The 24,220-nt window shown below is 39.2% G+C and overlaps 1 protein-coding gene across 2 annotated transcripts in view; it reads right to left on the reverse strand.

Annotated features, from left to right (window-relative positions):
* Positions 1-17,625, reverse strand: part of TTBK2 (tau tubulin kinase 2) — a 201,838-nt gene extending 184,213 nt beyond the window's left edge. Inside the window, exon 1 of one of the 2 annotated variants that reach the window (XM_004380675.2) lies at positions 17,066-17,625. The gene's annotated coding sequence lies outside the window, so the exon portion shown is untranslated. The remainder of the gene's footprint in view (positions 1-17,065) is intronic. The other variant, XM_023735188.1, reaches the window with a different exon arrangement.
* Between the last annotated feature and the right edge of the window lie 6,595 nt (positions 17,626-24,220).

Below are 24,220 nucleotides of genomic sequence, written 5' to 3' on the forward strand. Positions count from 1 at the left end.
TTTAAAACATGCCCCCAGGGATCCCACTGGCTTCCAAGTCACGCAGTACAGCCTGGCTAGAAGGGGTGAAGATTACACACAGTGCCGGGTATTCAGGAGACAGGAAAAGGTAAGTAGAAAGAAACGAGAAATGAAGAAAAATAAAAAGGGAAAAAGAAAGAGAAAACAAACAAAAAGAATAATAACTTAAAAAAAAAAAACGCCCCCAGGGATCCCACCAGCATGGCCATGTGGACCGGGGAAGCAGTTCCCCAGCTGAGCAGCACTTCACAGCCTGTCAAGAAGAAGCAAAGATGGCACATGGAGTCAGGTGTTCAAGACAAAGGAGGGGGAAGAGGTGAGAAGCAGGGAAGAAACCAAAAGAAGCTGAAAAAAGCAACACCAGCAACAAAGAAATGGCAGTGAAGAAGCCTGCCGATGGGCGGGGCGAATCCATGCAGCATAGAACTGGCAGAGGATCCGCCCTCCAGGAAGCCAGGAACTGGCCTGCCAGGAAGCTAGGAATCGGCTCACTGGGAGCCAGGAATTGGTCCAACGAGAAGCAGTGAATTGGCCCACCAGGAAGCCGGTAATCAGCCCGCCGGGAAGCGGCGAAGGTTGAACAGGGGGAGGCAGGGTGGAGGGTGGAAAAGCATGTCTTGCTGGTTACCGGGTGCTCTGTCTCCTGCTGGGAGCTCCGTGAATCTGCTTTCCCGTACTCCCTGTCCACCAATTTCCGACAAGAGTCCAAGATGGTAGATCTGTGCTGCGTTAGCTGATAGGGGACCTCCACTCATAACTCTCCTCACTCTCTGTTCTCTGTCAGTTTCTTATTCTATTCGGTGCTTGGTAGAGTTCTTTATCTCTTCATTGACACTTAGGGTACCAGGATTGACGTTTGTCTGTTTTACTTAGTTTTTTGGGTCTTTGCTGTGTAGAAAAGGTGTGGTGCTTCTGTCTATAGCACCATGCTGGCTCCACCTCTGCTTTTTGCTTTCTTCATGTATGATGTCCTTGATGCCATTCCACAACTTATCTGGTCTTTGGTCATTAGTGTTCAATGCATCAAATCTATTCTTGAGATGGTCTCTGAATTCAAGTGGAGTATACTCAAGGTCGTATTTTGGATCATCTGGGCTTGCTCTAATATTTTCAGCTTCAACTTGAACTTGCGTATGAGCAATTGATGGTCTGTTAGGCAGTCTGCCCCGGCCTCGTTCTGACTGATGATATTAAGCTTTTCCATCATCTCCTTCCACAAATTTGATAACACAGTAGTCAGTTTGATTCCTGTATTTTCCATCCAGAGAAGTTCACGTGTAGAGCTGCCATTTACGTTGGTGAAAAAAAGTATTTGCAATGAAGAAGTCATTGGTCTTGCAAAATTCTATCATGTAATCTCCAGTATCATTTCTATCACCAAGGCCATATTTTCCAACTACTGATCCTTCTTCGTTTCCAACTTTTGCATTACAATCACCAGTAATTATCAATGCATCTTGACTGCATGTTTGATCAATTTCACACGACAGAAGTTGGTAAAAATCTTCAATTTCTTCACCTTTGGCATTAATGGCTGGTGCGCAAATTTGAATAATAGTCGTATTAACTGGTCTTCCTTGTAGGTGTTTGGATATTATCCTACCCCAGATAGCGCTGTACTTCAGGATAGATCTTGAAATGTTCTTTTTGACAATGAATGCAATGCCATTCCTCTTCAATTTGTCATTCCCAGCATAGTAGACCATATGATTGTCTGATTCAAAATGGCCAATACAGTCCATTTCAGCTCACTAATGCCTAGGATATCAACCTTTAATGCATTCTATTTCATTTCTGACAACTTCCAATTTTCCTAGATTCATAATTTGTAATTCCATGTTCCAATTATTAATGGATGTTTGCAGCTGTTTCTTCTGAGTTGTGTCACATCAGCAAATGAAGGCCCCGAAAGCTTGACTGCATCCACATCACTAAGGTTGACTCTACTTGGAGGAGGCAGCTCTTACCCCACCATGCCACAATCAACCTACTTGACCTCATAGACATATACAGAACACTCCACACAACAGCAGCTAAGTATACATTCTTTTCCAATGCACTTGGAACACTCTCCAGAATACACCTAATTTTAGGCCACAAAGCAAGCCTTCAAAGAATCCAAAACATCGAAATAATACAAAGCATCTTCTTTGATCATAATGTCATAAAAGTAGAAACCCATAACAGAAGCAGCAAGGGAAAAAAAATCATATATAGGGAAAATGAATGACTACTGGGTTATAGAAGAAATCAAGGATAGAATAAAGAAATTCATAGAATCAAATGAGAAGGAAAACATATCCTACCAGAACCTTTGGGACACAGCAAAAGCACTATTTAGAGGTCAATTTATAGCAATAAATACACACATCACAAATAAAAAAGCGGGTCAAAATCTAAACATTAACCCTACAACTTGAAAAAACAGAAAGAGAGCAGCAAAAGAAGTCCTCAAGAACCAGAAGAAAGGAAATAATAAAGATTAGAGCAGAGATAAAAGAAATAGAGAATAGAAAACAATTGAAAGATTAATCAAGACCAAACGTTGTTCTTTGAAAAGATCAACAAAGTCAACAAACCACTGGCCAACTGACGAAAGGAAAACAAGAGAGTAAGCAAACAACACAAACAAGAAATGAGATGGGTGATATCACAACAGACCCAAATGAAATAAAAGGGATCATAACAGAATACCATGAAAAATTACACTCCAAGAAATCTGAAAACCTAGAGGAAATGGACAAATTTCTAGAAACACACTACTACCTAAAGTAATACAACTGAGACAGAAAAACTACACAAGCCCACAACAAAATGAAGAGATTGAAGAAATAATTTAAAAAATTCCCAACAACAAAAAAAAAGCCCTGGCCCATATGGCTTCACTAGAGAATTCTACCAATCTTTCAGAGAAGAGGTAACACCAACACTACTAATGCTATTTCAGAGCATAGAAAAGGAATATTCCTGAATTCATTCTATGAAGCCAGCACAGCCCTGATACTAAAAGCCAGGCAAACACACAACAAGAAACAAAACTACAGACCAATATCCCTCATGAATACAGATGCAAAAATCCTCAACAAAATTCTAGCCAATAGAATTCAACAGCCTATCAAACAAATAATATATCACGACCAAGCGGGATTCATACCAGTTCTATACAGATAGTTCAACCTTAGAGAATCAACCAACGTAATCCACTACATAAATAAAAGAACTACATGATCTTATCAATTGACGGAGAAAAGGCATTTGACAAAGGCCAACACCCATTCCTAATAAAAACTCTCAGTAAAATAGGAATAAAAGGGAAATTCCTTGACATAATAAAAGGCATTTATACAGAGCCAACAGCCAACATCATCCTAAGTGGAGAGAGACTGAAAGCACTCCGCTTGAGAACAGGAACCAGACAAGGATGCCCTTTATCACCACTCTTATTCAACACTGTGCTGGAGGTCCTAGCTAGAGCAATAAGGCAAGAAAAAGAAATAAAGGGCATCCAAATTGGTAAGGAAGAGGTAAAAGTATTCCTATTCGCAGATGATATGATCTTATACACAGAAAACCCCAAAGAATCCACAAGAAAGCTACTGGAACTAATAAAAGATTTCAGCAAAGTAGCAGGATATGAGATAAAACATACAAAAATCAGTAGGATTCCTCTACACCAACAAAGAGAACATGCAAAAGGAAATCACCAAGTCAATACCATTTACAATAGCCCCTAAGAAGATAAAGCACTTAGGAATAAATCTAACCAGGGAAGTAAGAGACCTACACAAAGAAAACTATAAAACACTACTGCAAGAAACTAAGAGACCTACATAACTGAAAAAACATACCATGCTCATGGATAGGAAGACTCAACATTGTGAAAATGTCAATTCTACCCAAAGCAATATACAGATACAATGCAATCCCAATCCAAATTCCAACAGCATTTTTTAACAAGATGTAGAAACAAATCACCCACTTTATATGGAAAGGGAAGAGGCCTCAGATAAGTAAACATTACTGAAGAAGAAGAACAAAGTGAGAGGCCTCACACAACCTGATTTTAGAACCTATTATACAGCCACTGTAGTCAAAACAGCCTGGTTCTGGTACAACAACAGACACATAGACCAATGGAACAGAATTGAGAACCCAAACGTAAATCCATCCATCTATGAGCAGCTGATATTTGACGAATGCCCAAAGTATGTTAATTGGGGAAAACACAGTCTCTTTAACAAATGATGGTGGCATAACTCGATGTCCATTTGTAAAAAAAATGAAACAGGACCCATACCTAACACCATAGACAAAAACTAACTCAAAATGGATCAAAGACCTAAATATAAAATCTAAAATGATAAATATCATGGAAGAAAAAAATAGGAACAATGCTAGGGGCCCTAATACATGGCATAAACAGAATATAAACCATAACTAAAAAGGCACAAACACCAGAAGAGAAACTAGATAACCGGGAGCTCGTAAAAATCACTTATGCTAATCAAAATACTTCACCAACAGAGTAAAAAGAGAACCTACAGACTGGGAAAAAAAATTTGGCTATGACATATCTGATAAGGGTCTAATCTCTCTAAAATCTACAAGATACTGCAATACCTCAACAACAAAAAGACAAATAATCCAATTAAAAAATGGCCCAAGGATAGGAACAGACACCACCAAAAAAGACATTCAGGAGGCTAACAGACACACAAATAAATGCTCGGGATCACCAGCCATTAGGGAAATGCATATCAAAACTACACAGAGATACCATCTCACCCTAACAATACTGGCATGAATCAAAAAAAAAAAACAGAAAATAACAAATGTTGGAGAGGCTGGGGAGATTGAAATTTTATACACTGCTGGTGGGAATGCAAAACGGTACAACCATTTTGGAAAACTACACAGCACTTCCTTAAAAAGCTAGAAATAGAAATAACATATGATCCAGAAATCCCACTCCTAGGAACATACCCTAGAGAAATAAGAACCGTCACACGAATAGACATGCACACCCATGTTCACTGCAGCACTATTCACAATAGCAAAAAGATAGAAACAACCTAAATACCCATCAACAGATGACTGGATAAACAAATTATGGTACATACACACAATGCAATACTGTGCAATGGTAAAGAACAATGATGAATCCACGAAACATCTCACAACATGGATGAATCTGGACGGCATTATGCTGAGTGAAATAAGTCAGTCACAAAAGAACAAATATTATATGAGACCACTATTATAAGAACTCAAGAAAAGGTTTACACATAATAAAAAGCATTCTTTGATGGTCACCAGGGTGGGGAGGGGGGAGGAGGGGAGATCACTAACTAGATAGCAGACAAGTGTCAACTTCGGTGAAGGGAAGGACAACACACAACATAGGGGAGGTCTGCTCAACCGGACCAAAGCAAAAGCACAGATGTTTCCTAGACACATCCAAACACTTTAAGGGACTGATTAGCTGGGACTGGGTCCTGGGCACCATAGTCTCAGGGGACATCTAGGTCAATTGGCATAATAAAGCTTATAAAGAAAACGTTCTACAGCCCACTTTGGTGAGTACTGTCTGAGATCTTAAAAGCCTGTGAGCAGCCATCTAAGATACACCTATTGATCCCATCCCAATCGGATCAAAGGAGAATAAGAAAACCAAAGACGCAAGGAAAATAATAGCCCAAAGGACTAAAGAATGACATGAACCAGTGACTCCATCAGCCTGAGACCAAAAGAACTAGATGGTGCCCAGCTACTACCAACCACCACCCTGACAGGGATCACAACAGAAAGTCCTGGACAGAGTAGGAGAAAAATGTAGAACAGGATTCTAATTCATGTAAAAAGACCAGACTTACTGGTCTGGAGGAACCTCTGAAACTATGGCCCCCAGATGCTCTGCTAACCCAGAACTGAAACCATCCCAGAAGTCCACTTTTCAGACAAAGATCACACAGGCCTACAAAACAAAAAATAATACACCTGAAGAACACGTGAGGAACGTGCTTCTTAGCTCAATGAAATAAATATACAAGACCAAATGGACAGCTCCTGTCCAAAAGCAGGACAAGAAGGCAGGAAAGGACAGGAATCGGCTGAATGGACACAGGGAATCTGAGGTTGAAAGAGGGAGAGTGCTGTCATATTGTAGGGATTGCAACCAATGTCACAAAACAATACAAGTATAGATTTTTTAATGAGAAATTAACTTGAGCTGTAAAATTTCACCTAAAGCACAATAAAAATCAATCGATCAATCAAGATATGCCCAGGGCCGCATTCCTTTTGGAGGCTCTAGGGGAGAATCTGCTTTCTTGCTTTTTCCAACTTCTGGAGACCACCTACATTGTTGAGCTCATGGCCCCATCCTCCATCTTCAAAGCGAGCAGCATAGCATCTTCAAATCCTTCTCTCTCTCTGACCTCCACTCCCATTGTCACATCTTCTCTTTTTCTGATGCTACTGCCTCTCTCTTATAAGGACCCTTGTTTTTATATTGGAGTCCTGGTGACGCAGTGGTTAAGTGTTGGGCTGCTAACCAAAAGATCGGAAGTTTGAATCCACCAGCCACTCCTTGGAAACCCTATGGGGCAGTTCTACTGTGTCCTATAGGGTCGCTATGAGTTGGAATTGACTCGATGGCAACGGGTTTGATCCATTTTGAGTTAGTTTTTGTGTATGGTGTGAGGTATAGATCCTGTTTCATTTTTTTTTTACAGATGGACATCCAGTTAGGCCAGTATTGCTGTTGTTGTTAGGTGCCGTCAAGTCAGTTCTGATTCACACAGACCCTACGCACCACAGAATGAAACACTGCCTGGTCCTGAACCATGCTCACAATTGTTGTCATGGTTGAGCCCACTGTTGCAGCCACTGTGTCAATCCATCTCGTTGAGGGTCTTCCTCTTTTTCGATGACCCTCTACTTTACCATGCATGATGTCCTTCTCCAGGGACTGATTCCTCCTGACAACATGTCCAAAATATGTAAGATGTAGTCTTGTCATCCTTGCTTCTAAAGAGCATTCTGACCATACTTCTTCCAAGACAGATTTGTTCATTCTTTTGGCAATCCATGGTATATTCAATATTCTTTGCCAACACAGCAATTCAAAGGGGTCAGTTCTTCTTCGGTCTTCCTTATTCACTGTCCAGCTTTCGCATGGTTATGCCAGCAACATTTGTTAAAGAGACTGTCTTTTCCCCATTTAATGAATTTTGGCCCTTTGTTTTTCGATTGGATCCACTCGGATAATGAAGAATAATTATTATATCAAGATCCTTAACTTAATTACATCTACAAAGTCCCTTTTGCTATTCACAGGTTTCAGGAATAAGGACATGGATATCATTGGGGGGCCATAATTTTACCTACCACAATAACTATACTAAAATGAAAATGAAGACACTGCTGCTACACTGAACTACCTTAATGAATCTCACAAATAACAATGAAAAAACCAAGCAAAACTACATGAATAAACCTCACAAATAACAATTTAAAAAATCAAGTGAGACATATGAGTCCTTTTATATACAGTTCAAAATAAGCAAAACTAAAGAAAAGCAATGATATGCTTATCAAAAAAAATCATAAGAATGGATATCTCCGAGTAAAGAAGAGTGGTGAGTTCAGAAACGAGCTTCTGAAATGCTGGTAATGTTCTATTTCTTGACCACTGAGCTTTATAATTATTTTTTAAAGCGTATATAAATATGTTTTATATACAGAAGTCTTGATACATGCTACAGTATGGCTGGAGCTTGGCATTAAGCTGAGCGAAATAAACCAATCACAAAAAGGGCAAATATTGTACAATCTAACATATAAAAAGACAAGAAAAAGCAAATGGACAGAGAACAAAGTTTATTAGGGTTACAGAGGTGGGAGAGGGGAACAGGGGACTAATGGTGATGGAAATATCACATTGATTACGGGTCGGGTTGCCCAGCTGATTATTGTAATTGCTGTCAATAAGTTGTATACCTGTAAAAAGTTGAACTGGCAAAAGTTATGTGACAGACATATTTACAACAATGACAAAAAAAAAAAAAAAAAAAAGAAAAAGAGTAGCTGCTGAGGCTGCTTATGTACCTACCAAATACCTCATGGGATTTGGTTCCTTGGTTTGGAGATTTAGGGTCATGGTTTCACGGGACATCCCAGTTAATTGGCCTAATAAAGTGTTCAGTGCTTCTGTTCTACTTCTTAGTTGCCTAGTGCCTGAGGTCTTAAAAGCTTGCAATCAACCATCCAAGGCACAACAACTGGTCTCTATTCACCTGGAGCAACAGAGGGAAAAGGAAATACAGGAATTGAAGGAGGATATGGAATGTATGGCTAATTGCCTCCATGAACAACTGCCTCCTCTGCTATGAGACCAGAACTGGATGGTGCCCAGATACCATTACTGATCATTTTGATCAAAGATTCCATAGAAGACTATGGCACCTGGATATCCTCTTAACTCAGTACTGAAGTCACTCCTGAGGTGCACCCTCCAGCCAAAGATTAGACAAGGCCATAAAACAAAATGAGACTAAATGGGAACACCAGCCCAGGGGCCAGGACGAGAAGGCAGGAGGGGAGAGGAAAGCTGGTAAAGGGGAACCTAAGGTCAAGAAGGGGAGCATGTTGACATGTTGTGGGGTTGGCAACCAATGTCACAAAACAATATGTGTATTAATTGTTTAATGACAAACTAATTTGCTCTGTAAACCTTCATCTAAAGTACAAAAAAAAAAAAAAAAAAAGGATTCCATAGAAGAATCCTGATCAAAATAAGGAAAATGTAGAACAGAATTTCAAATCTCATGGACTCTAGACTTTCTGGAGCCATGGAGGGTAGATGAATCCCTGAAACTACTGCCGTGAGATAATGTTTAAACTTTAAACCAAAATATCCCCTGAAATCATCTTAAAACCAAACAATAGTTTCGCTTAACTAGTATAAAAGGTCTGCCTTAAGCATTATGGTCTTTTAAGAACAATCTATATGGGATCAAATTGACAACAGCAAATCAAAAGACGAGACAGGAGCTTAGAGGGCAGTGAGTTTATGTAAATGAGGGAGGAACAACTCAGAAAACAAGGGTGAGAATTGTTGTACAACTCAAAGAATGTAAACAGTGTCACAAATTATACACGCAGAAATTGCTTCTGTCTGTTTTGCTGTGTATATTCTCAACAGCAATAATAACAAAATAAATAAAATTTAGAAGAAAAAAACCCCAGCTATTATAAACATAGTCAATATGTTCAAGAAAGTAGAGAAAAGCCTGAGCATGATGAGGAGATAGGTGGAAAATATAAAAAACTGAACTTCTAGACCTTAAAAGTATAATACCTAAGGTGAAAAATACATGGAAAAAATACAATGTATATGAGATATACCAGATTAAACACTGCAGAAGAAAAGATTAATGAACTTGAAGACACAGTAATAGAAATTGTCCATAATGAAACACACAAACAAAAAGACAGAAACTAAATGAACAGAACATTAGTGAACTGTGAGACAACATCAAAAGGCCTAACATTCATGTGACTGGAGTCCCAGAAGGAGAGGACAGAGAGGTTATTTATTCTTCTCTTCTGTTGTTCAGTTATTGTAACTATACAGTCTTATAAAGTTTCTCTGCACTTTTAGTACATATCTTACTTGCTGGATATATTTATTAGGCCCAGTGAAATTCTACGCTGCAAAAAAAAAAAAAATATCTGAAGAAAAAAATGTCCAAAATGTTTCCAAATTTGATGAAAATTACAAATATCATCAAATATTCCCTATTATTAACATGAAAGATCAGACCCTTTCAGAATCATCATGATCTATTGTATAGATAGTATTTAGAATACTCGATCTGTAGTCTAAAAATAAATTAAAATGTAGTGAGAGGCACAGTGGCTATCTCATGTATCTCAAAAGTCAGTATATTTCTCACATTATGAAAATTATCTAAATTACGTTTTACAATAAAACAGGGGTGCAGACACAAGTTTACAAGACTATACACTAGCTAAGTTTTTGAAGACATCTAATATACTGATGTAAGCAACAGAAATAAGGCCCAAAGACAGAATAAACACAGCAAAATCTCATTTTTATTCATAGGACTTAGCAAGAACCTTCCAAAGGTTAGTAAAAAGAGATGAAGACTTGTGAATAATCCTATTTGTTGATAGAAAAAGAAGAAAAAGAAAATTTAATCAACACTTATACTTCAACAGTTCCTTCTAAGTTTTCACAGGAAGAAAACTATACTTCCAACAGCATGGAATCCCTCTGGGCCCAGTAAACATATCCAAGAAAGTAAAATATCTATTAAAAGTAAAGAGAAACCTTACAAGTCAATATGGTTACAATTACTGACAACAGAATAAATGTGTAAACAACCCAGTTCTCCTCTCCCAGGCTACAACACTAACAACAGATAAACAAATTCTTCCCTTACAGAAAGTACAGTGTAACTTATGTGGCCAGATTGCAAGGAAAACACTTAATAAGATCATTTCTTGGGTAAAATGTACTGTAACCAAATGAACCAAAGCATTATGTCTATGATCTTCCCGCTAAGACATAGAAATTTTAAAAAATCAATGACATACAGAATCTTCCTTGTAATAATTTTTATTGTAATAGAATTTTTAAGTATATTAACTTTCCTTTTTAAAAAACAGCAAAATTGTGGCAAAGAGAGGTTAAGTAATCTAAGGATCCTCAATATGTTATGGTAGAGATGTGAACAGATTCAAATTTTCACTGTGATGCCACAATTATACAAATATATATTCATTCTTTTGCATAATTAGCAGTTTATAGTCATCTGTTCAGTAATTATTTATTAATTCAAGAGGTTAGTGGCTGTATTAATCTTATTTCCAAACCAAAAATTAAGTCCTAGCATATAAGGGACATTTTTTTCTGATTTATAAATGTATTTATATTTTAAAAATGTACAAAGATACTCAGATTATATCCTAATTACCTATACATTTAATGAATCATCTATAAATTGCTAGGCGCTCGCTACAGAGACACCTGTAGCTACTTACCTAGATGAGCTCTTTCTTGAACTATCATACCCTGGCCACTGGTAATAACTAGTCTTGAATTCTAATGGTTCAAATAGGGAGTGTGAAACCTCAAATAGGAACCCTGTCAGTACTCAAGCAATTGAGGCCTGGGAAAACCCCACTAGAAACCCATATTAAGGGGAGAGGGCGACTCTTTAGTACATATGTTTCAAAATGTTATGGTGTTCTGAAAGGATTTGTCTAAAGTTGTTTCAGGAGTTCTGTGGACATTTAATTCAAATTTATTTTTAATTATTGAACTACTTAAAGCTATACTACATCCACTAACCTCTGGATCTGGTGGAGTCTGTAGGACGAACTATAGGTGGTACAAGTTAGATTACTTTCCTGGCCCCACCTCCCAGATTAGGTTAGGTCTGTGTTATATGCTTCGGTGGCATTGTGCATTTTCCATTCATAATACTTCGAACACCTGTAATTCCTTGTTTGACAACTGTCTGCTCCCACTATGCTGTAGGCTCCAAAAATGGGAAGATCATTTCTGTCATGTTTACTGCTGAATCTCTAACCCCTAGCACAGTATCATGGTAGATGCTTAATACATATATAATGAGTGAATGGGTGAGGCTGTTGCACTAGCTCAAAGGAGGGATAATTAACTTCAGAGTCTGAGTTAAGGTGGTAGCAATGAGAATGGAAAGGAGAGGTTCTGTGCAGTAGAATCAGGAGAAAGAGGGGGCAAAAAAATGACTTGAGATTTTTGAACTTGGGTGAATGGTTGCATGGTGGTACCTTCATTTATAGAATTAAGGAAGTTTAAAACAGTGCTGACTTTTGTCTTGGACATGGTGAATTTTAAAAGTGTTAGGGAAATCCCACAGAAATGAAGTCCTAATCTAATTTACTATCTGCCATACAATAAACTTTTTTAAAAAACAAATTTCACAAGAGGCAAGGTTCACACTTTTCTCTTCAATTATTCATTTTTTCCTATTTTCCTCCCTTCATCTCTGCCCTGTTGGTCACTAAAGGATGTTGGAAAAATCGTTTTTGAAATATTTTAGAAACTGAGGTGCTTAGTAGATTAAAAAAAAAGGTGGGAAAGTCTTTCCAAACAATCCATAACAAACAACACATGGAAAACTAAATGTCAGACAAATATTAACAAAATACAGTATTTAGAGTATTTAGATTGAATGGCTAGAAGATAAGGGAAACAATGCAATTTCGTTTTTTTAAAGGCCATTACTTTGAAACTCTGCAGAAAGAAAAAAGGTAAGTATAAAAATATTCATGGATGAAAGCATTTTGGTAAAAACAGATATAATGTTAAATAAGTTTTCTAACTCAAGCATTTAAAAATACTGGTATGACAACAAAAGCAGAGCAGTAAAAGATAAAAAAGATAAATGGAACCCATAAAAATTAAATACTTTTGTTCATCAAAGGATTTTATCAAGAAAGTGAAGAGACAACCTACAGATTGGAAGAAAATTTTCAGGAACCATATAGCCAATGAGGGTCTAATATCCAAAAAAGATATAAAGCTTTTACAATTTAATAGCAAAAAGACAAACAACTCAATCAAAAAATGGGCAGAGCATTTGAATAGACATTTCACCAAAGAGGATATTCAAATGGCCGAAAAGCACATGAAAAGATGCTCAACGTCAATACCCATTAAACCTCACTGCCCTTGAGTTGATTCTGACTCATAGCTAACCTACAGGACAGAGTAGAACTACCCTCATAGGGTTTCCAACGCTGTAAATCTTTGTGGAAGCAGACTGCCACATCTTTCTCCCGAGGAGTGGCTGGTGGTTTCAAACTGCCAACTTTTTGGTTAGCAGCCGAGTGCTTCAGCCACTGTGCCCCCAGGGCTCCTCTCAACAGCCATTAAAAAACCAAACTCATTGCTGTCAAGTCGATTCCCACTCATAGCAACCCTATGGGACAGAGCAGAACTGTCTCATGGGGTTTCCAAGGAGCAGCTGGTGGATTCGAACCGTCGACCTTTGGTTAGAAACTGTAGTTCGCTGCAGTTCTTAACTGCTGCGCCACCAGGCCTCCATCATTAGCCATTAGGGAGATGATGCAAATCAAAACTACAATGAGATACCATCTTACTTCTATTAGAATGGCAAGAATCAAACACATGGAAAAGAACAGGTGTTGGCAAAGGTGTAGAGACATTGGAACCCTCATCTACTGCTGGTGAGAATATAAAATGGTAAAACCACTGTGTAAAATAGTTGGCGGTTCCTCAAAAAGTTGAACACAGAATTACCATATCACTCAGCGATCCCAATCCTAGGTATACACTAAGAAGAAGTGAAGTGAAGGCAAGAATGCAAACAGAAATCTGTACATCAATGTTCACTGCAACCTTCTCACAATAGCCAAAAAGTGGAAACAACTGAAATGTCCATCAATAAATGAATGGATAAAAAAATGTGGTATATACACACAATGGAATACTACTTAGTCATAAAGAGAAATGAAGTCCTAAGGCATGCCACAACACGGATGAACCTTGAAAACGTCATGCTGAGCAAATAAGTCAGTTGCAAAAGGACAAATATTGTATGATCTCACTTATATGAAATAAGCAAATACATAGAAACTAAAGATTATTAGTGGTTACCAAGGGTGGGAGGGGTAAAAGTGAAGTTTTTGCTTAGGGGTCACTGAGGTTATGTTAATGGTGGTAGAATGATTTGGAAAAGGATAGTGAGACGAGTTGCTCAACTTGAAGAATGTAATCAATGTTACTGAATTGTATCTGTAGAAATTTTTGAGATGGCATATGTTTTGTTATGTATATATGCACCACAATTGAAAGAAAACAAAACAAAACTGATTCTTTAAACATGGTTAGGTTAAATCTTGACAGCTTATTAAAGGAAGCAAAGAAGCTTCTACCTCCCATTCTTCAGAAGATACTATTTTATCACAGATTCTCTTTAAAGAACACAATTTTTTACTTTGCCTAATTGAAATGAAGGCAAAGTCCTACAACACAGTAAAAAATAGGTACCAATATCCCAAAACATAGACGGTCTTATACACAAAGGTGAAAAAAAAATTACAGAAAAAATCTAAAATATTTACTAGAGTTCATAAGTACTATATGTTCAATTACATATCAAGACAATATAAAATAACCACTGAGAGAAGAAAAAATTTTTAACTTTAAAAAAAGTCATAGAACGTAAATGAAAATACACAAAGAAGTCTTAAAAATCACTTGTTTTAAAGATCAAATTTTCAGGCAAAATGGACATTCACATTATATAACTAATATAACTTCAATCTGTATTTTTAACCTACAATCAAGGATTGACAGATTTTAATGGAAATGGAAGCTGTTTTGAGTGGTTATATGTGTTGAACTTATGCTCAAAATTTAGCTCTAAAAAACTCAAAGTTTTCATATGGACTTAAAGGCTCTTTTACCAAATATGGAAGTATGGTGTTTAACCTGAAAGAACTGAGTATTTTCAGCACAAAATGATTCTATCCACTGAAGCCTGGGGAAAAAAACTTACCACTACCATCACTACTGTTTACAATATGCTAGAAAACAAAAAAAGATGTAGAACAGTATAAAACTTGTTTAAGTTCAAAAACCTATAAATATTAAGGATATCCTGCAATATCACTAATCAAATAAACTGACATCACTCCACCTATATTTTAAGTGTTTCTTAAAAACCTCAAAATGAGCAAACAAACAAAAAAAACAAACACATGGCTAAAAGAATCTTGAGTAACACGCCCTGAAACCGAAAAGATTGTTTGCCACATATTTATAAAAGAATTTTTCCTATATGAAATGTTTTTTGTAAAAAGTGGAAAAGGTATTAAATTACATTTTCCACTAATTCTCAAAGGCTATTTTATTTTGCTAATCAACCCAGCCCCCACTAATTCAATACCAAACCTACTGCCGTAGAGTTAATGCCAATTCGTAGAAACCCTATAAGACAGAGAACTGCCCCACAGGGTTTCCAAGAAGCAGCTGGTGGATTCGAACTGCTGACCTTTTGGTTAGCAGCCAAGGTCTTAACCATTGCACTGCCAGAGCTCCACTAATTCAACAGTGGTCATTAAACATTTTCTCTTGTTATATATTACTTTTTAAAGCTATAAAGCCTATAAACAATTGCCTGCCCCCTAGCAAAAATTTAAATTCTATGATCATAATCTAACTCAGCTCTGTAATATTCTTTTACTTTGAAAACCCAACAATTTATCAACAATTGTCACATTTTTAGTGTAGTTCTTGGCCTCCTACCTATGATCAATTTTGTTTCAATATTATAAATTAAATTAATAAAGCAATGGATTTCAATTTCTTTTTGTATCTAAAACTGAAAGAGGAAAAAGTATTTTCTTAACATTCTATCATAAAATAAAAATGGAAGAGAAACTTCTTTAAAATCATGCTTCAAACATCTCTTTTAGTGCCTTGATAAAAATGTATCATACAGGAAAACATAAGGTTCTAAATTAAACATTCCTTTCAGTATGTTTTCAATTTGAATAGATCACAATATGCCTTCCAAAATCCACACACTTACTAACTTGAAAGTTTTTTATAGTTAAGAAAAATCTTCAAGATTAGTCATATAAAATATTTGTCATCATTACTAATTTTTTATAAAAAAGAAAGAAAGCGACACATAGCACTCAATCTCCTCAATACTTGAAAATCAATCTCTCATTTCCTCCCTAAATGACCATTACTATATTGCATTTAGCCAAAAGAAAACAGCAGACACGTCTTTGTAGTCTATCCTGGCAAATCTGTTTAAGATATCAATGCCAACTGTTATTAATGGCTCAGAATCAAAGACTGTAACAAAACACACTGAGTAAATCCTCCAAGTGTGTGTGTGTACATGTGCACATTCATAATAATGTAATCTTGCTCATAACGGAGCCCTGGTTGTGCAATGGTTAAAGTACTCAGCTGCTAACCGAAAGGTCGGTGGTTTGAATCCAACAGCCGCTCTTCCAGAGAAAGACACGCTGTCTGCTTCCGTAAAGATTATAGCCTTGGAAACCCTATGGGGCAGTTCTACTCTGTCACTATGAGTCAGAATGATGGCAGTGGGTTTGGTTTTTTGCTATACACACATAAAAAACTCAACTTCTATTGAATACCAAAACATCTTTACATAACACAGGTTACAATAAAACTGCCCTCTTTAATGTTCAAAAAATAACAGTTTCTAAAGCGAGGGATGAGAAACAGTTGGGTTGCTGCCACCTATCAACTTCAATTCAAAGCAAAGTACAACTGAATGTCATCTTTACCTCTAATGCAGCCAAGTTTAAAACAAAATTAACTTCAATGGGAGATAAAGTGTCCCGGCATCCTAACAGCTTATTTACTTCTCTGATCTGACAGTACGTATTTGTGGAGTCTTTTGTCCCTCCCACAGCATCCCAGGATGTGAACATCATCTTGGTCAAAGCAAATGACAAGCAATCCCTCAGGTCACTACTTCAGCACCCTAACTACGAGAAAGTCGTGGCCTTCACTGTCGTTACTACACATCAAACAGATTCCACAGTCTTCTATCACATTTGGGGAGACTGGGTGGGAAAGAAGCGCTCAGGATTTTGTGAGGATTGTGTGTTCAGTTCTGGTACCAGAAGAAGCAGCATGAGTACAAGTTGATATGTGGGTCACCCACAGAGAGGGAGAAACAGAACGAAGCTTCGTGACCCTCCAAGTTCAATGAAGACACCAAAAACGTCGGGAGGAAACGCGGCAGGAGCCTTCGGGGAAACGGGGCAGAACGAGAACGGTCTCTGAGGTGCAAATGACTGGGTCTGCCACAAGCCCAGGGCGTGGGCAGCGACCGAGAAGTCTCTCGTACCCCTCCTCTCCTCACCAGAGTCGGTCAACTGGCTAGGTGTGCGGCCCGAGGGGCGGGGGTCAGGCCTGAGGGAGGGCGGCGCCCTGGGGGGCGTGTCCTACCTGGGCCGTGGCGGACGCAGGGATTTCGGGCGGAGGGCTCGGGTCCGGCTCAGGGCCCGGACCAGCAGGGGTCAGCCCTCAGGAGGCGGAACCGCCGCCGCCTGCCCATCCCCCGCCGCCCGACTGCGACGGGACCCGAGCGCGGGTTCGAGGGCCGGCCGGCTGGGTAGTCCCCTCGGGTACCGTCCGCGTTTACTGGCGGCGGCGGCGGCTGCTGCTGTTACTGCCGTTGCTGGCCGCCCCCAGCCGCTGCTCTTGTGCCAGCCCCTGCTCCTCCTCCTGCCGCCGCCGCCGCCTCCTCGTCCCCACCGCTCCCATCACCGCTGCAGCGACTACTGCAGCGCCCGCTGACCCGACCCGACGTTATTCTCCCCCTTCGCAACCCGGCACAGCCTAGCCCACCTGCCCTGCCAGTGCGCACGCCCACCTCGCCACCACAGATGCTGATTGGAGAAAGCGTTCCGAGCACGCCACGTCGGTTGGCTGGTCCCATTGCCTATCAGGAAGGGGGCGGAGAGTCGGGCAGAGAGCGTCTCCGCCCCCCACCGGAGAAATGCCGCTATCTTCAGGTTTGCCTGAGAGCACGAGTTACCGGGAAAGGAGCATCACAATGACAGCGCGCATGCGCGCGGGAATTCTGGGCGTCGTAGTTCCAGCTACAGCCGCAACCGCCCGCTTGTCCCGAGGAGAAAGAATAGTGTGGTTGGCGCACCTGGGTGTTGTACTACCTCACTAGCTGACTTGGTTACAGAGGCATAGTTGTGACCCCAGGTTCTGCCTTTTAGGAAAGAAATCGGTAATATTTTGTCACTCTACGAATTTATACACTCTGAGGACATCGCGACGAAGGGCAGCAATCGTGAGGCCCTGCCATGCCTTGAGGAGTCCGTCCAGCTCGTCAGAACCAGAGCTGCCCTGGATTTGGCCGATTGGCGCGATCCCCCAGAACCGCCTAACAAGTAAATCACCGGTGGGTACAGGGGAAAGGCCTAAAGGTGTGAGTAGGAGAGGAGACTGAGACCTCCATAAAGGACAGTCAGCCTGGAGCCGGGAGTATCCTTACTGTTTTCACAGCCCACAAAGAACGAGATTTCATTCCTTTTTTGAAAAATCATCAGCTAAGGGTTCAGTCGACAGCATCCATGCGTATTAGTATGGGATTAAGAGTATGCCGGAGTCCCTCAAAAGAATTTCAGAAGTGAGGAAGGCGGAGCGGTGAGGCTGTGTGGGATAAATTTGTATTTGGTGTTGTGTCAGCCTCTCTGGTGAAGAGGAGACCTTAAGATTAAACCTCTCACCCATCCTTGCCCACCACTTTACCCAAGAGAAACTCAATTAAAGAGGTTAAACAACTTTCCTAAGGCTTTAAAATTAGTGGTAGAACCAAAACTCAGGTGTCTTAAACCTTCCTTGTCCCAGGCTCTTTCTACTTAATCACAATTGCTCCCAAGGGTCTGCCAAGGACTGAAAGGATGCAATGAATTATAAGCTTCATTTTAATTTAAATCCTTTTTTTTTTCCTCAAGTGACATTATGATTAAAGCTGATCATGAATATCAGAGAGTTAAATATAAATCTATGTGCACTCGCAGAACTGTTCTTATAGACTGTTTCTTCTTGTTCAGCAAATGCCACAGCCTCTCGACGTTCTTTAAAATACAGCAGGTGCCTCTCCTATCTGTCATGTCCAGATCTTTGGATAAAAAGCAGGACAAAATGTACATTAAGGCAATTGATGATGCAGCTCGTCTTGTTCTATTCAAACCTAAAGAACTTGCCAAGTTGCCAAATTGTTTTCTTTCCGCTGATTAAAACCGCAAGTTGCTGTTTCCATTACTTTGTCTAATAGAATATAGTTCACTTTAGAGTATTGGCCCAACAAGTAATTTAAATAGAAAAAGATAAGGGTTTCTATAAATATTTTTCTTTAAAATTAAAGGAGTTTATGGGAAGAGGGATGTCCAGATTCATTGAAATAGCTACTCTCTATTTGAAGAGAATAATTTCACTCACTTAGTAAATGCAGCCTGTCCTCTTCAAGCTACTAGATGACCTCTACTGTAATGGGGAGGAGTTTAATGAATTTATCCCAAAAACTACTATTTTGTCCATTTTAAATGAATCAGTGAGTATGGCTGGATTCTCCAAATGTTGGAACGATGATTATTCATCTGATTATTATTTTATGACCAACTCTAACTTGCAAATCCATGAAGGATATGACAAATAGAAGAGTATATGAGAAAGCAGAACATCAAGAAAGAGTTAAGGAAGAAAGAAAAGTGCAGAGGGAGGTGTTCTGTGATGACTCTCTTGAGAATAGGGTGATAGTATACCACAGGGTAAGAAATGTAGGAATGAATATACCCGTTGCCTTCAAGTCGGTATGACAGAGTAGAACTGCCCCATAGGGTTTCCAAGGCTGTTATCTTTACGGAAGCAGACTGCCACATCTTTCTCCTGCAGAATGGCTGGTGGGTTTAAACTGCTGACCTTTCAGTTAACAGTCAAGCAGTTAACCACTGCACCACCAGGGCTCCTTAAGAATGAATATAGAGAGAGTTAATGCCACAGGAGTGAGAATCCTGGGATATTGGACTATCCAAGAAAAACAGCTTCCCAGGCCTCTCCCTTTCTCAAGTCTTTTCCATTTCATTCCATTAATTGTTGGTCTGTCCCAAGAGATACTTTCTCGGTTACAATAAATGACAAGGTAGTATATCTAGGAGTTGGTACCAGAATTCAGGGATCCCCTTTGTTAAATGTATATATATACACACACACATCTTTCTCCCACGGAGTGGCTGATGGGTTCAAACTGCAGACCTTTCAGTTAGCAGCTGAGTGCTTAACCACTGCACCACCAGGGCGCTTGTACGCTCTCTCATTCTCCCTGTCTATATATACATGGAGCCCTAGTGGCGCAGTGGTTAAGAGCTCGGCTGCTAACCAAAAGGTTGGCAGTTCAAATCCACCAGCTACTCCTTGGAAACCCTATGGGGCAGTTCTCCTCTGTCCTATCGGGTCACTGTAAGTTGGAATCGACTCAACAGCAACAGGTTTGGTTTTTTGGTTTTATGTATATAGATAGTAGCCAACCTCCAAGACGGCCCCCAATGATCCCTGCCTCCTGGTGTTCTCATCCTTGTGTAGTTCGCACCATGTCAATACTGAATTGGGCTGAATTTGATAGCAAAGAGGATTTTGCAGAAATTATGGTGTGTGAATCCAAGGCTAAGTCATAAGAGGCAGTGTAGCATCTGTCTTATGCTCTCTTGGATCATTCACTCAGAGAAGCCAGTTGCCATATCAGGAGAACACTCAGCAGCCCTATGGAGAGGTCACCTGTTGAGGAATGGAGGCATCACACCAATAATCAGCATGGGTTTGCCAGCCGAGAAGCCTTGGTTTCACAGTGGTTTAGTGCTCGGCTGCTAACGGAAAGGTCAGCAGTGGGAACCCACCAGCCGCTCTATGGGAGAAAGATGTGGCAGTCTGCTTCCATAAAGATTAAGCCTTGCAAACCCTATGGTGCAGTTCTACTCTGTCTTATAGGGTTGCTATACGTCGGAATCAACTCGATGGCAACGGGTTTGTTTTTTTTGTTTTGGTTTGCCAGCCATGTTAGTGAGTCATCTTGAAAATGGACTTTACAACCAGTCCCAGTCAAGCATTCAGATGGCAGTAGGCCAAGTTGGCATCTTGACTGCAACCTTGTGACACATCCCAAGCCAGAACCACTCAGCTAAGCCAGACCCATGGAAACTATGTGATACAATAAATGTTTACTGTTGCCATAAGCACTAATTTTAGGGTAATTGTCATGCAGCAATAGATAGCTAACACAGTAAGCTTTGGGAAAAAAGGGAGAGAGGAATGATTTAGATCTGGGGATGCGTGCCCTGATAACTGAGTCTGAAGGAGTGATATGCTGGTTCTCTAAGGATCAGCCTTAGAGTGTATTCAGAGGTAATGAGCAAAGTTCAGGGTTTCACTAAGGAATCTCCACACAGGTCATAAAGCCTCTTTCATTTCTCCTAGCACAAAGTAAATAGCATACTGAAGAATCCCTTCTTTTCTTTTTTTCATCCATTTATGGCCTCCTCTACCCATTTTTAGGCATCCATTGATTTACCGCTTTCTAACCCCCTTCCCTTAATCCAAACAGGAAATGCTCTAGTCAAGTCATTTACATTTTTATTAGAAGGACACTACCATAGTATGAGCCAGCGTGAAATTATTTCTCTTTTCATCTCCTTAAAAACAAATCTCGAAATTGTACACTTTAAATGGGTAAATTGTGTGGCATGTGAATTATATCTCAATAGAGGTTTAAAAAAAATCTCAGTGCAAAGTCCTTTGAAACATGGAACTCAATAGTGGACTGGTACTCAAGTGCTTCCACAAACCAGCAAATTCAGCCCTGGTTTTTAATTTTTCATTAATCTAACCAGTTTCTGTTAGAATACTACTTAATCCACTAAACAAACTTTTTATATGGTGGACTAATGCCACCCACTCTGCTAAGCACTAGGAAAACAAATATGAGTAAATACAGTTTCTGTCCTTAATGGTTTCACAAGGGATTAGCAAACATTACTACCGTGCACCATAGTAACTGCTATAATAGAAGTCTATAAAAGATGCACTAGGACGGGGGTTGGCAAATATAGCCTACCTGCAAGCCAAATCATTGGGGTCCTCTGAGAGCTTGACCTCTTTAAGCAGCGTCAGCTGCATTCTTGATTTTGACAGAAACGCATTCATACCAGATATATTAACTAAAGTATTTTTGAAAACTTCATCCTTTATTTTGTAGTGAAAGGCTTTATTAATTAAATAAATTTCAGGCCAAAAGAAACAGGTAAGAGAAACTTCAGGGATGGGCAAGTTTTGAAGAAATTAGCCTATTATCTTTTTTTTTTTTTTTTTTTTTAGGTATAATTAATGTACCATAAAATTCAATGATTTTTAGTAAATTTACAGAGTTGTGAGACCATCGGCCATATCCAATTTTAGAACATTTCTGTCACACCAAAAAGATGCCAGCTACAAGTCAATTTTTAAAAGAAAGAAAAACTACCTTGAATTCTATCACCCTAACACAACTTTGGAGCCCTGGTGGCACAGTGGTTAAGAGCTCAGCTGCTAACCAAAAGGCTGGCAGTTCAAATCCACCAGCTGCTCCTTGGAAATCCTATGGGGCAGTTCTACTCTGTCCTGTAGGGTCACTATGAGTCAGAATTGACTAGATGGCAATGGATTAACACAGTTTTTGCCATTTTTTTCGAATTCCTTTGTGATCTTTGCCCCCAAACAACTTTTTTTTACATAGTTATATTTACTTTTTGCACTTTAGAAGAAGCATCTATTTGTCTCCCATGCACAGTGATTTTTAAATTGAGAAATCGTATTGGAGAACTACTTAGATAGAGCTGGCTGAAAATGCTTTCATCCACAGAAAGGTCCCACTTAAATAATTGTTTCCCTTCCCTGCTCTGCCATGGAGGTTGCAGGTAGACTGAGGATGGATGAGAGAGAGACAGCATGGACAGAGGCGTTCAGGCTACAGAGCGTGACTAATTGGGGGACTACAAATGGTTTGTTGATGTGGCCAAAAAGTAGAGGCCAATGGGCAGGGATGGGGACAGGCTACAGAGATGAGTCTGGAGAGGAAGACAGGAGCCAGATAAATAGGTCTTTTAAACTTAATCTGAAGGCAGAGTCTATTACAGTCTTGTAAGTATTGAATATCAATTTGTATTTCATGTTGATGCTGATTAACTAGTAGTCCATAATATCTGGGAAGATTGACACCAACTAGAACACGTAAGTGAGAAAAGAAACTAAAGGTTAGTAAAAGCAATTCTAGTTATATCTTCATCTGTTTTCCATTCATGCCTAATTTTTTTTGAAGCATGGAACAACTATACTATTAAATATTAGAGTTAATTTTTATAAATTTTATTATAACAGTGAATTCTATACATATTTTCTCAGTCTGTTGGGTTTCTTTTTTGTTGCAAGGTCATACATTAGCATAGCATCCTTGTACACTTCCAGTTTTAGAATGAGCAAGTGGAGAAGTGATGCTGTGATTCTGGATGTGTGCCTGTGATGGCCTGAAAAAGTTCAGTGACTTTCAGTCTGGTTCAACGATTAGCTTCTCGAGACACTGGACCGCTGTCTGTGATTTTCAGCTCCCAACCAGGCTCTACAGGCAACCCTAACAGCACACTCTAGTGATCATAGCATTCTACTGCAAGCTGTACTAAAACAAAACTAAGCAGTCTCTTTGTCTTACTAATGAAAGTAGACTAGAGATTTATATAATTTTTAGAGACCTGATAATGATCTTTAAAAACATATGTTTCTGGTGGTGGTATTTGGACATTCTGTTTTCTACAAAATAAAATATATTTGTAGATGGCAAATAAAATTTCCAGAAATTTATTAAGTACCTCCATCAAGGTACTATACTATATCCTACGGAGGATTAAAATAGGTATAAGACGTGGCTCTCATATATACTACTTTGAATTATAGTTTTTTTGTCCATATATTATTCTATAAGGAGCCCTGATGGTGCAGTGGTTAAGTGCTTGGCTGCTAACCAGAAGGTTGGCAGTTTGAACCCACCAGCTGCTCCGTGGGAGAAAGATGTGGCAGTCTGCTTCCGTAAAGATTTACAGCCTTGGGAACCCTATGGAGCAGCTCTACTCTGTTTTATAGGGTTACTTGGAATCAACTTATGGCAGTGGGTTTGATTTTGGTTTATATTATTTCTATAGAACTGTAGAGGGATCATTATACTGTGTATTCCTCCATAGTTTCTTCACTCTGTGAACATTTATTGAGTACACTCAATAAGTATTTTTAAATAACTGAATGCAAAACATTAAATAATAAGTGCAAAAATACAAGCGCTCTTAAACTTTGTATTAACTTCCAAACAAGTGCTATAGACACCTCTGAGTTTGCCTTTCTTTTGGCATCTTCTGTATTAAGCTGATTATATTTTGCTCTGTCTTTGATTTTCTTTAACACCTCACCCAGAAACATAAGAGGGGTAATGGTAAAAAAACAAAACAAAACAAAAAAACCGTGGGTGCAAAAGCCTCGGAAGAGAGAGAATAAAGAAAAATCCTAGTAAGT

The sequence above is a fragment of the Trichechus manatus genome, unplaced genomic scaffold (genome assembly GCF_000243295.1).
Source record: "Trichechus manatus latirostris isolate Lorelei unplaced genomic scaffold, TriManLat1.0 scaffold00076, whole genome shotgun sequence".
In the NCBI taxonomy this organism is placed as follows: Eukaryota; Metazoa; Chordata; class Mammalia; order Sirenia; family Trichechidae; genus Trichechus; species Trichechus manatus.